This window comes from Diceros bicornis, chromosome 5 (assembly GCF_020826845.1).
Source record: "Diceros bicornis minor isolate mBicDic1 chromosome 5, mDicBic1.mat.cur, whole genome shotgun sequence".
Taxonomy (NCBI): Eukaryota; Metazoa; Chordata; class Mammalia; order Perissodactyla; family Rhinocerotidae; genus Diceros; species Diceros bicornis.
In genome coordinates this window covers 79,229,563-79,243,614 of record NC_080744.1, presented here as the reverse complement: position 1 = coordinate 79,243,614, position 14,052 = coordinate 79,229,563, and the positions used below count along the sequence as shown (strand labels likewise).

Genomic DNA, 14,052 nt, shown 5'->3' with positions numbered 1-14,052 from the left:
ATGTGACCACGTAAAAGTAAAAAGATTTTTCATGGACAACTAAATAAATAATTTTAAAAAGCAAGCACCTTCAAAAGCAAAATATCAAACTGGGAAGAGTATTTCCAACTCAGATCACAAACTGTACCTACTTCATAGAAATTGATAAGAAAAAGACCAGACAAATCCAAAAGAAAAATGGCCATGGACAGATAGTTCACAGAAAAAGAGAATCAAATGGCCTTAACTGCATGAAAACATTATAAACCTCACTGGTGATAACAGAAAATCAAATTAAAACAACACTGAGATACCATGTTTCCACTATCCGATGGGGCAAAAATCCACAAGTCGGACAATGTGATCTTTTGATGAGGCTGTAGGGAAACAGGCCATCTCATACTTCACTAATAGGAGTGTGAAATGGTACAGCCCCCTGGAGGATAATTTGGCAGTATAAAACCAACTCGAGGTTAATTCACTGTTTGCCTCAGGAATCCCAGTTCTGGGATGTGACCCTGCGAGTAGGCCTGTGCATCTCTGAAATGATGCCTCGTTGCAACCTTGACTGTGATGCAAAAGACTGAAAACAACCAAGAGTCCATCCCTAGAGGAATGGGCTCATGAACGATGGCACACATGCTTGATGGAAACCTGCAGCTGTGAAGCATTTCCATGGAATTGAAATCTTGCATCAGGGCCTTAACGGTAATATAACTAAGATGCACAGAATACGTAACAGTTCCTCTCCCTCACCGCTCACACACGTGCACATCCAATCCTGCCAGGTCTTCCTTCAAAAGGATCTGCAGTCCATCCTCTTAGCTCTGTCTTTATGGCCACCTCTTTTGTGCCAACCGCCATCCTCTGTCACCATCCCCTAGTCTGCACAGCAGCCGGAATCAGGGAACCTTCTGCACTGCACAAGGGCCCTGACTGAGGGGTGAAGGCTGGAATCTGCTGCATCACCCCGAGGAAGGGGAGGCCTTTTCTATTTGCAAACCCCCATATGGGCTTGGGGACTTGACCAGTTTGCTTCTTTAAAGATATAAATTGGATCCTGTCATCATGGCTTCTAAAATCGTCCAATGGTTTCTCATCACATGTGGAAAAAAAATCAAACATCTCCCTTAGCCTGCACTGCTTTGCCCAAGCTGCTGACTTTATCTGATGAAGCCCTGAGCACCAGCCCCTTTGGGCTCCTGACAATTTCTGGAACTTTCCAAGGTTTCCCTTTATGCTTGGGATGTTCTTCCCCTGGCTCCTTTCATGCAGGCTCTGGGCTCAGATGCCACCACCTCCTCCGTAGGAGGCCCCTATGACTCCCCATCATGTCACTTGTTTATCTCCTCCATAGCTCTCATCACAAAATGTGGTGTCTTTGCTCCCTTGCCTCTCTACCCGCTGACACTGACTTCTAGGAGGGCAGGCGTGGTGTCTGTGTAGCTCCTGGCACGTGTCAGCCTGCCATGCATTTTGTGGAAGTGACAATTCCTGCTCATTCTCCCATTTTGTCTGGAATCACTTCTGCAAAGCCTTCGCCGAGCCCTCCAGACGCATTCAGCTCTCACTGGCGGATGTGCCCATGGCGCCCACATTCTACCTTGTGCAATGCTCCTCAGCCCTGTAATGCCTCCTGCCCGGCGCCTGACAGCTCAGCGGGACACGAGGCCGCATCTTCAGTGCCAGCTCTGTGTGCATTTGATGGATGAATAACTGGTTTAACATTGAAAGAATGACTAGACAAGTGCACAAGCATACAAACAAGTGAACAAATGAATAAACCAAAAAATGAGTGAGGCAGAGCGAACTTGGTGGGAAAAGGGCCAGACTGGCAATGAGGGATTCTAGGTTTCAGTTGCAGCCTTGCCACAGCTAGGAAGGTATGTTTGGGTGGGACTCATCTGCTACCTGGGCCTCAAAGGCACATTCACCTCTCCTTGTGAGTGTCTGTCGCAATTGTGCCCACGTCGCCAGCTGTTGGGGTTGGTTGCGAACTCTCTCCCTCACTGGAATGGAAGCCCAGCTGGTGGAGGCTGGTTCTGGCTGGTTCACTGCTGTGTCCCTGCGCTGGCCCAGCACGGTGCCTGGCGTGGGTACATGGTGAATAAATGAAGCATTAAATTGATAAGGAAAAAATAGATTAGAAACAAAACTCAGGGGAACAGAGAAACAGGAGTAGACAGTCCACGGCTCTGAGGCGCAGACAACTTGAAATGGAGCTAGTGATCTTGCAGGGGTTTTGGACTTTTCCATCAACTCGTCTCTCATAGATGTGATCTCCTCAGCCATGTTGCCAGATCTTCATTGTTGTCTTTTTATTTTTATTTTTTATTTTATTTTTGTGTGTGTGTGAGGAAGATGGGCCCTGAGGTAACATCTGTTGCCAATCCTCCTTTTATTTTGCTGAGGAAGACTGGCCCTGGGCTAACATCGGTGCCCACCTTCCTCCACTTTATATGGGACGCTGCCACAGCGCGGCTTGACAAGCGGTGCTTTGGTCCGCACCCGGAATCTGAACCCTCGAACCCCAGGCCGCCTAAGTGGAGCACGTGAACTTAACTGCTATGCCACCAGGCTGGCCCCTTATTTTTATATTTTAACAAATTAAAACACATTAAAAAACAAATTAAAACCACATTCCAGGTAACGAATGTTGGGTGGGAGATAGTAGTAGCTTCCCAGGATAGTAACTGGTTTCCTGTCCGCCTCAAGAAAGTCACAGTTTTAGAACCCTGGGAGGTCGTAAGGCTCTCTGTGTTGCACCGTGGCCTTCACAGTCTCCCCGATGCCCAACTTTATTAGAGCATCTCTGGTCCCCGTTACTTCTGGGCAAACTAATCTGACTCAGCTTTCTCAGTGAGGCTGCAAACACATTTGATCAGAAAACAGTGTCGCATTCTTCTAAATAGTCTTGCCGCATCACTGGCCCTCTGACACCCCTGCCTGGCCCCAAATCCATCCTCCTCACTGTTGTGGATCTAGTCACTTTGCCAACCTGCTCAGTGCCCTCCTGTGTCTCCCTATTGTCTTTAGAGGAAAATACCATATTTATTAGCAAACACACACCTGACCAGCCTGTAGTACCCTCAGTGTGGTGTTTTGTCTCAAGACTCCATGTGTTGCCCATGCTAATCTCCTCCTGAAATGCTTTCTTGGAGTCAGTCCACTTGGCAAACTCCTATTCATCCCACAGAACCCATTGAGGCATCTTCTCTGACCCTGCAGGCCGACTTCATGAGGCATTTCTGCATGCTATCACAAAACCTAGTATACTTATTGGATTGGGTACAGGGTGATTTTACCCTCATTTTTGGCAAGGTTGCAGGATTATGGCTATTTCACTGTCTTCCTCTGATCACCATGATTGCATCTGATTGACAGACTTCTTAATAATTTTATCTCGCAGTAACCTTGAATCAGTCCTTAAGAGAAACTGTGTTAAATATCAGTGCTTAAGGAGAATCTTAAATATCTTATCCTAATGCAAATTCTAATTTGAATATATACCCAGCAGAAAATCAGTATACAATAAAATGAAATTAAAAAGAATCTTTTATGACAAGAATATTCATCTTGTGGCTACATCTAAAGGTAAAGAGATGGCCGTGGCCAATGACATTAGGGGAGGGCTGTGCCAACATGCTCACTGTCCTGTTCCATTTTCGGGGGAATACCAGGACCACGTTTACATAGCCAGTTTCTTAAATGGTAACGTTTTCATACGTTAATGAATGACTTTATAGTGATGAGATTACATGCCTTACAGTGACAGTTCTTTATATTTGAAAATTTTCCTAATTAGACGTCTTTCTCTGCAAGTCAAAGATGTAATTTGTCTTGAAGCTATGCATAAATTGGAGCGCTGCTGGGTGTCACTGCCGTTGTCATTAAAACATTATTTGGTAAATTAAATCTGTATTTAGTTCAGATATAATGATTTAAATATTCTTGTGACATATGTTAGAGGAAGGGCTGAGCATGTTACAGTGCTTGAATTCCCTTTATGCCGTCACTTCAAAGGTGGCCCCCATGTCACAAAGCTGCAGGCCTGTCCCCACGCAGCCCCCGTCCTTGGGGGGCTCTCCCTTGTCACACGTGGTCTGTTCACATTAAGCCCTGTTTACTTGTTTCATCTCCATTTCCCTAGACATTAGAACCTATTCTTATTTTTCCTCTGGGTTTCCCTTTACTTTTCCCCTTTACCTTCATGCTGACAACCTCTCAGAAGGCCTGGTCCCACAGCCCATCTGCGTGGAGCTGGACTCAGGGGCAGGCCCGCCAGGTAGCCCCCAGGGCCTTATCGAGGGCCAGGCACCAGAACATCATGGAATAAATCAGAAATGCAGCTCCAGTCTCTGTGGTTTCTCAGGCGATGGACTCACGATAGAGCTGGTGAATTGGGACATGGCCTAGTCCTGCTGAGGTCGGCAGTACCCAGGCGGGCATTGAAAGCACTGACGTAAAGACCTACTGGGCTCCCAGTGTAGAGGACAGGCTGGCACGGGCTGTGAGGCCCAGGTGTAGTCAGCTGAGAATTTGAATCTGAGTGGGGGTGGATGGTGTGCTGGGAATCGGTAATTCACTTTATGGTCTAAATTTTAAACATTTACTGTGCCTCTCACGATTGTTTTATTTGGAAAATGGTATTTTTAAAAAACTCTATTTTGCAATTAAAGAGGAGGGCATAACATTTTTTATTAAAAGAAAAGTAGTTTACTCCTGTTGGTCTGTGTAAGTGTTGAACAGATATTTAAAGAACGGCGATTGGCGCGATTTGGGGAAGCAGCACCGAACGATCAGCCGGAAGCCAGGCTGTGAGTCAGCCAGGCCTCCTGGATGACTGAAGAGATGGAGGGGCCTCTTTCCTGCAGACGTGACAGGAAGAAACAGCCACTTGCTGCCCCTGCCTCTAGGTCCCGTGTTTGTGCTCTTTGCCGCAAGCTGGGAGCTGGCACCCTCGCTGGCCGTGCCCTTCTGTCAGTTTCTGTCAGTCAAGTTGGTTGGCCTTGTCTCCCATTCTGAATCCCGTCCCACCTCATAACCACCCTCCTCTGACTCTTTAGATCCACAGGAGCTATAGCACTTGCTCTCCTCTCTCTCTGAACAGTCCCATGCCAGCCAGCGGCTTTGGTGCCACTTTGCCAACACCCAGCAGTGCTGGCCCAATCCCTGTGGGGTTTGAGGGGCCCTGAGGGTAGTAAGAGCCACAAACGTGGCAGTACAGTGTCACAGTTCTGCAGAACCCCCTCTGCGCAGGCACTGGCAAGATGCTTTATATATGTCTACATAGCACTTTAGGGAATCCTTGCAAAAGAAGTGGGTCTTCTCATCCTCATTTGACAGAAAAGGAAAATGACCCTCAAAAGGGTTGAATGATTTACTCAAAGTCAACACAACTATTAAGTGTCACAGCATATTATGTGAAAGCATAGGCTGTGAGCTGCCTGGGTCAGAATCCCAGCTCTACCACTGATCTCTTGGGATCTCAGGGAAATTACAGCTCTCTCTATAACCTCAGTTTCTCATCTGTAACATGGGGTAGTGCTAGGGCCCACCTCATGGAGTGGCTGTGAAAATTGAATGACAAGTCTTCTCAACAAGTGGTGTTGGGAAAACTGGATATCCACATGCAAAAGAATAAAGTTGGAGCCTGACCTTACACTGTATATGAAAATTAATTCAAAATGAATCAAGGACCCAAATGTCGGACCTAAAACAATAAAACTCTTAGAAGAAAACATAGAACAAAAGCTTCGTGACATTGAACTTGGCAGTGATTTCTTGGATATGACATCAAAGGCACAGATAACAAAAGAAAAAATAGACACATTGGACTTCATGAAAATTTAAAAATTTTGTACATCAAAAGACACTATCCACAGAGTGAAAAGGCAACCCACATGAATGAGAGAAAATATTTGCGAATCGTATACCTGATAAGGAATTAATATCCTGAATATACAGAGAACTCCTAAAACTCAGCAACAAAATATAACCCAATTCAAAAATGGGCAGAAGACTTGAATAGACATTTCTCCAAAGAAGATGTACGAATGGCCAATAAGCACATGAAAAGATGCTCAACATTGCTAATCATTAGGGAAATGCAGACCAAAGCTACAATGAGATTCCACTTCCCACCCATTAGGATTGCTGCCATCAGAAAAACAGAAAACAAGTGTTGGCGAGGATGTGGAGAAATTGGAACCCTTGTGCGCTGTTGGTGGGAATGTAAAATAGTGCAGCCACTGTGGAAGACAGTATGGAGCTTCCTCAAAAAATTAAACATAGAATTACCATATGATTTGTCAATTCCACCTCTGGGCATATACCCGAAAGAACTGAAAGCAGCGTCTCAAAGTGATATTTGTACGCCCATGTTCACAACAGCATGATTCACAATAGCTAAAACATGGAAGCAACTCAAGTGTCCTTCAATGCATATGGATAAGCATAATGTGATGTATACATACAATGGAATATTATTCAGCCATTAAAAGGAAGGAAATTCTGCAATATGCTACAATGTGGATAAACCTTGAGGACGTTGTGGTAAGTAAAATAAACCAGTCACAGAAAGACAAATACTGTATGATTCCACTTACATAAGGTACTTAGAGTAGTCAAAATCTTAAGGACAGAAAGTAGAATGGTGGTTGCCAGGAGCTGGGGATAGGGAGAAAAAGGAGTTAGTGTTTAATAGGTATAGAGTTTCAGTTTTACAAGATGAAAAGAGTTACGGGGATGAATGATGGTGATGGTTCCGCAACAATGTGAATGTATTTATACCACTTAACTGTACACTTAACGTGGTTAAGATGGTAAATTTTAGAAGAAAAAAATTGAATGACAGTGTATGTAAAGAGCTTAGCCAAGACCCTCAAAGATGCTAAACTGTTCCTAGTCTCTGACTTTAAATTTTTCTCCCCTGGGGTTGATCTCAAAGTCTGAACATTTAGCCACAGGGAATACGGACAAGGTTCTCTTTGACCACATGCTCTAGCCATTTATTTCTCTGCAATTTATGCACTTTCTCCCCCTGTGAATTGCAAGCGAAACGCAGTCTCACTGTGACCAAACGGTAGAGAAAGTCTACAGTAGGAGGCGGGCAGCGTGCCCGCCTCGCCCTGACCCACCCTCCCTCCCTGTGTTAACTGAGGTTGCAGGTTTGTGAGTCTCCACCCACACGGTCTCCTTGTTCCCACACACAGACATACAGAGAGGGTTTTTTGTTTTCTGATTTTGTTTTAATCGGAAACAGATTTACACAATACACAGTCTCCTTCAGCTTTATACTTGGACTTAGCATTTGCACATTCCTCCAGGTCAGTGAATTGAGACCTAGCCAATTTGCTTTTAACAGCTACATAATACCCCCCCCCTTCTTTGAAGGCTGCAGGAAATTTGTAATCTGAAATTAATTTTTCTTGCCTCATAATTTAAAAAATGTTTTTCCCTAACAACAGATAACTGAAAGGTAACTGCACTTCAGACAAACAGCCTCAGACCTGAGAATTCTGGCCATTTTGCCATGATTCTGGAGAAGAGATCTCTAGGGTGCCCAACCAGATACTGGGGTCAGAGCTGGGATGAGAGACGTGCAGATGTGTACACACACAGATGGGAGGACCTGGGCATTGCTGGGGGTAGTGGCATTAGGTTGGCATCCCAGACCTTTTTCTTACAGGCTCTGGCATCTGGTAGACTTGGCTTTAAGTAATACTCTGCCAGGAACCCCAGCTGTGGGACCTGGGAGAGCTGCTTAACGTCTCCGTGGAAATGGGGATGACACAGGCATGACGTGAGGCTCAAAGGAGACGGTGCAGCTGTGCATATGAGAAAAGTGCTCCTCAAAGCACAGGCCGATTCAAGTCACTAGTAGCACTTAATTGTTTACTTTTTAGTTTTAAAACATAATATTTATTTTCATTGTTTATTTGAAAACCATTTGGTGCAGGTTATCTACAAAGCAGATACCACACGTCCAAATGTCATTGGTGGTAAAGTCACAGTTTAGAGAAATGTGATGATAGGAAAAGGGTTTACATTCCAGCAAGAAATATTTTTATAAGACATGAGGAAGACGTTCTGCCTCTACAGCCTGGGCAGACAAGCAGCAGAGGTCAGGACTGTTTCTTTGAAGAGACACATGGGGAGACAGCTCTCAGGTCATGTAGGGCTGTCTCGTCTGGAGGCAATGCCTGGGTAGGTGACCTCTGGTCAGGGAGGGTGACCTCTGGCCAGGATGGGTGATGTGTAGCCCAACTGAGGCACAAGAGCCCATATTTCCCTGATCTTGAGCCACATTTTCTTTGGCATGTCTGAGGCCTTCTTGAAATCAGAGCTGTGAAGTCCGTAAATGACCCACAAGTTCATTTTCATTGAAATTTCTGACTACTGCCCTGGAGTTGAATCACGCTTTGCTCATAAGTGTTGCAGTAACACTCTTCTTATACCCTGTCTTAGTCTCCATTTCAGCTGGGCAGCTGTTGGGAAGTATAAACATGAGGCACACATTTTACTGGGTAACCTCTCAGCGTAGGATGTGGTTTGACAAAGGTGGTGCAGTCCTCAGAGGGAAGATGTATGAGTCCTGCGTGCCTGTTGAAAAGCATCTTTAATGGAATTTCAATTACACTGTAGCCTCCAGATAAACCCACCTAACTCTGGTAGAGTCTGAAAAGAAAAAATACTTCATAAAAAGGGCATTCTGGTTATCTATTGCTACACAATTAACCATCTCAAAATTTAGTGGCTTTAAACAACCACGCTTTTATGTTCATGATTTTGTGAGTGGGGAATTTAGGCAGGGCACAGTGGAGATGTCTTACTAGTGACTAAATTCTTACCAGATGGCTGGAGATCGCTGGGACGTCTGCACTGGGCCATATGTCTGGGGGCTTGGTTCTGGCGATCAGCTCGGTTCCCCAGTTCTTTTTAATGTCCTGTCTGCTGAGGCCGGAATATCCAGGAAGGCTCCTTCAGTCACATGCATGTGTGGTGCCTGGGTTGGGATGGCCAGAGCAACGGGGGCTGGCCACACGCCTTCCTCTCTTCATGTGGCCTGTCTATGTGGCTATTTGATCTTCCTCAGGGCATGGCAATCTTGTGGTAACTGTACTTGGTACATGGTGGCTGGCTTCTTCAAGAGTGAGCATTCTAGGAGACACAGGTTGAAGCTGCAAGGCTTCTTATGATTCAGCCTCCTGTGTCCCAGTGTCACATTCTCTTGATCAAGCAAGTCACAAAGCCTGGACCATATGCAAGGGGTCAGGAATTAGATACCACTTCTCAGTGAGAGAAGAAGCCATCTCTAATTTACTTCAAAAGATGCTTTTACATTTCAACATTAAAGTGTTTTAATAAACTGAGTTGAAATTCAACTTGAAGTTCTATTTTAATATTTTGTTCAAATGCTTAACGTAAAGTGGAGACTATGTCATCCTAGCCCATAGAATCCTCTAATGACAAAAACTTGCCTTGTAGAATTGATTGATGTGAGAAAGGAAACTGCTATGAAATTCTTACCATCTTAAAAAACCCAGCTGCACATTTGAGATAAAGCATTCTGTCTGCAGTGTGCTGTGTACGTCTCTGAGGTTGTTAGTAAGAGTCATTTAATCTCCAGTTGAAGGCCTGGGGGCCTCCCATAAGTAATGTACAGGCACCTTGAAGTGTGACAGTGACAAGAGTCTCCCCAGGGCTGCCTTCACTTGTTTTCTGGGTTATTCTGTCCCAGGGAAGTTGTTGGAACATCTGTGTAAAACTAAAGTTAACATTACAGGCTATGTTAGTTTGCTAGGTAGGGCTCCCATAGCAAAGTACCACAAACTGGGTGGCTTAAACAGCAGAAATTTAGTGTCTCATAGTTCTGGAGGCTAGAAGTCCAACACTAAGGTGTCAGGAGGGTTGGTTGCTTTTGAGGGCTGTGAGGGAGAATCTGTTCCATTCTTGTCTCCTAACTGCTGGTGGTTTGCTGGCAATCGGTGGCATTCCGTGGTTGGCAGACACATCACTCCAGTATTTGCCTACATGTTCATGTGGCATTGTCTCTGTGTGCACGTCTGTCTCATGTCCAGATTTCCTCTTTTCATAAGGACACCAGTCATGTTGGATTAGCGCCCACCCTACTCCAGTGTGACTCATCTTAATTAACATCATCTGCAACAACCCTATTTCCAAACAAGGTCACATTCTGAGGTATTAGGATGTCAACCTAAGAATTTTAGGAGGACACAATTCAACCCATAACATAGGATAACCTCTGAAAACTAATAATTTTGATTGTTTCTCCTAGGGAATAAGAGAAAGTGGATAAAGCTGTGGGGAAAATGTTATCACTAAAACGTAATACAAATCAGGAGAGACATCACTGCTAGAAGGAGTGGGACGTGTAGGCCTGCTGGTGGCACACACCCCTTCCCCCCAAAGCCAGGTGCCCTGGAGTCCGCGTGTTGTCAGCAGGGGGAGTGAGGTGTTCCTTAAGGAGGCGGTGCACCCTGAGGTGAGTGACGTGTCTCAGGGCGGAGGCTGGCCACTCTGCACTGCTGGCCAGGCTGCCTGCTGGGCACGGTGCTGAATTTACAGCAATCAACACTTGCTTCTTCGCTGGCCTTTTCTAAGGTTCCTCACTGGCGCCTGTGTGGACCCACTTTTCTTAGCTCCGTGGTTAGAGTTATATTTCCTGCTTCTTGTGGCTTTCTTGATGTTCATTCTAGTTCTGTTCAAAACACAGTTTGTGACCACTTTCCCGGCCTCTCCTTGGTTTCTCAGGACCACGCTGACAGCCATTTCTTAATGTCAGTCTTTACATCCACCCCCACGGGTCTCATCAGGTGTGTATTGCTTATTAGAATCAGTTTTCTGAGAGGGGCATTTTTGATCTTCTCCCCAGTTTCTAGCAGTAAACCCTACCTAGCTCCATATGCTGATGCACTTTGGAAAGACTCATGCTTAAAATCCAAGTATTAAGTTTTTAGAAAAATGGTGTCCGAGGCACGCTTAGTTTCCTGAAGATGGGGGATCAGTGCAGCATTATTGGGTGTGGTCTGGCTGTTAGCAGTCTTGTTTCTTACCACTGTTACTTATTTATCACAGCCTCACAGGCTGAAGGGGAAATCAGGAGACCACCTAACCTTTCATCCTCTCTTCAGGAAAAAATGTCTCAAAGCTCTTTAGCCAAACGAGAATTTATTCCTTTTTTTTTTTCTATTTAAAAATATTCAATGTTGACTTCCATTAGAAGCTACCCATAAATAATCAGTATAAATGAGTGTCAGTGTTCTAGATGTAACCACAGATTTTGCATTTTAAATTCAGTATTTACATGTAAAATTATGGCTTTAGAATTACATTGGAGTCATAATTTCATAATTTTGTCCTCTGAATTTTTATACCATCTTCCTTTTGGAATTTGCTGTTTACTTTTAGTTATTTCTTTAAGGATGGGATAAGAAATCTGACAGCTTTCTTTGACCTCTTAATTAGCTGGTATTGGTATAAATTTTAATTTACATTTTTAAAAATTGTCAGTTTTGCCCTAGTGAGCAGTGTACTTTTTCTCATTGTATGCCTAAATTATTGATATATATTATTTATGCTTTAGTGACCAGATGTGAATGATCTGTTTTTATTTTTATAGCAGATTTTTTCCAAAATGCCATTTAGGTTTTTATATTCACTTAATCATTACAGAAGAATACAGCTCACACAGTGTTGGAGAAGTTCTTAGAGAAGATTCGACTGTGGTTTGGGGGTGATGCAGAGTCTCTACCTTTAGGCTTTCCCCAGTGCAGAGACCTTGGCTGCACAGGTAAACAGATGCCGCAGGTGTGATGGCTGGGAAAACCGGATTCTTGGTCTTTCAGGCCCCTTCCTTTCTCCTGAGGAGCCTGGACTGCCAGCCATGGGGGTCTCGAAGAGTTAGTGCTTTTATTTTCTTTGATTGTGTAGAGTTGTGAGTGTAGGGAGATGGAGCCTGTACAGGAAAGTGGCTTCTCTCGCGTTGGCAGCTCGGCTCGCATTCCTGGCGTGTCAGCGATCATGCCATCACTGATGGATGTGGGTGCACGGTGCTTACGTTGTGTGCCCAGTTCATGGGCCCTGTTGAGCCGTCACATGTTGAGACATCTGATTGTGTCGGTTGTGTGTAGGGAGACAAGACTCTCCCACTTTAAACTGCATTAGGAAGGCTGACTTCCAGAAGAGTGGAAGAAATGACACAGGATCTCCGCGTTTTGAGCACCAGCACCAAAGACTCACTTACGCTTCCTAGTGACTCCTAGGAACCCAGACAGCTTTTCCGACTCGAATCCCCAGCTCCTTCTGTATGGCACTGCAGCCTTCATGACAAGACAGCGCGAGGGGTGATGCCAGCCCATTCCACCGTCCTCAGGGTCTCTCGTGTGTGTTCACAGGCTTTTCCCTCCTCCCAGCGTTCCCGCCGTCCAGCACCACAGGTGCCGCAGAGTGATCATCATGCTACCTGCTGCTGGTTGGAAAGCCCTCTTTGGCCCTTCTGAAAATCACGCTCTAAGATTATTCTTCCCTACATCAAAAAAGCAATCCTTAAACGCCCATCCCCACAGTCTAAAACTCACGCCACATGTAAATTAATTTGATTCGGGGATTGAATTCAGGGCAGGTGGCTCACGAGCAATGCCCTGTGTGTTGTGAGGACACAGCCCCTGGGGCCAGCCCTGGGGATTCTGGAGCAACCAGCATCTGTTTCTTGACAAAAGCAACTTGCAATGAGGCGGGTGTGACTGTCTGAGCTATTTATGCTTCATGATTGCTGTTTAGATTTTTAAAATAAACTTCATCTCTTTTTTTTTGGTGAGGAAGATTAGCCCTAAGCTAACATCCGTTGCCAATCCTCCTCTTTTTGCTGAGGAAGATTGGCCCTGGGCTAACATCCATGCCCATCTTCCTCTACTTTATATGTGGGACCGCTGCCACAGCATGGCTTCACAAGTGGTGCGTAGGTCCATGCCTGGGATCTGAACCTGCGAACTCTGGGCCACTGAAGCAGATCACATGAACTTAACCACTACACCACCAGGCTGGTGCCTAAACTTCATCTTTTAGAACAGTTTTAGATTTACAGAAAAATTGCAAAGATAGTATAAAGAATTCCCATGGTTTCCTCTGTTAGTAACATCTTACATTAGTACTGTGCAGTTTTTAAAATTAATGAGCCAATATTGATATATTATTATTAAAACCCATGATTAATTCAGATTTCCTTAGTTTTTACCTACTGTCCCTTTTCTTTTCTGAGATCCCATTCAGGACACCACGTTACATTTGGTGGTTGTGTCCCCACTGGCACCTCTTGGCTGTGACAGTTTCTCAGTCTTGCCTGGTTTTTAATGACCTTGACAGTTTGAGGAGTTCTGGTCAACTATTTTGTAGGATGACCCTCTACTGGGATTTGTCTGTTGTTTTTCTCATGATTTGACTGAGTTATGAGTTTTGGGGAGGAAAACCACAGGGGGATATCGCCGTTCTCATCACATTGTATCGAGGGCAGGTACTGTCAACGTGACTGATCACTGTTGATGTTGACCTTGATCCCCTGGCTGACGGAGTGACTGTCAGGTTTCTCCTCTGTGAGGTTATCCTTTTCTTTCTCCATTTCCTTACTGTCCTCTTTGGAAGTGTCCTCTTTGTCAGTATACACAGCACACACTTAAGGAGGGGGGAATTATATTCCTCCTCAGGGGTAGACTATCTACATAAATTATTTGGGATTCTTCTGCATAGGAGATTTGTCTCTTGTCTCCCATGTATTTCTTTATTCAATCATTTATTTATATCAGTATGAACTCATGGATATTTATTTTATACTTTGGGTTATAGACTAATACTACTTTATTATGTTGCTAACATTGTTCCACTTGGCTCCTGTGTCCCTTTATCACACCCTCATCATTGTGAGGTTTTTTTTTTTTTTTATCACTTCCTTACATTTTGGCACTACAAAATGGTCCAGGCTCATCTTATATGTTTTCTGCTGCAGTCCTAGAATCAGCTGTTTCTCCAAGGAGCCCTGGTTCCTTTTATTGGAGA

The 14,052-nt window shown here is 44.6% G+C and overlaps 1 protein-coding gene across 3 annotated transcripts in view; it reads left to right on the top strand.

Moving 5' to 3' along the window:
- The window catches only part of ENTREP2 (endosomal transmembrane epsin interactor 2), a 443,554-nt gene that overhangs the window by 239,164 nt on the left and 190,338 nt on the right, over positions 1–14,052 (top strand). The gene's annotated exons all lie outside the window — the stretch shown is intronic.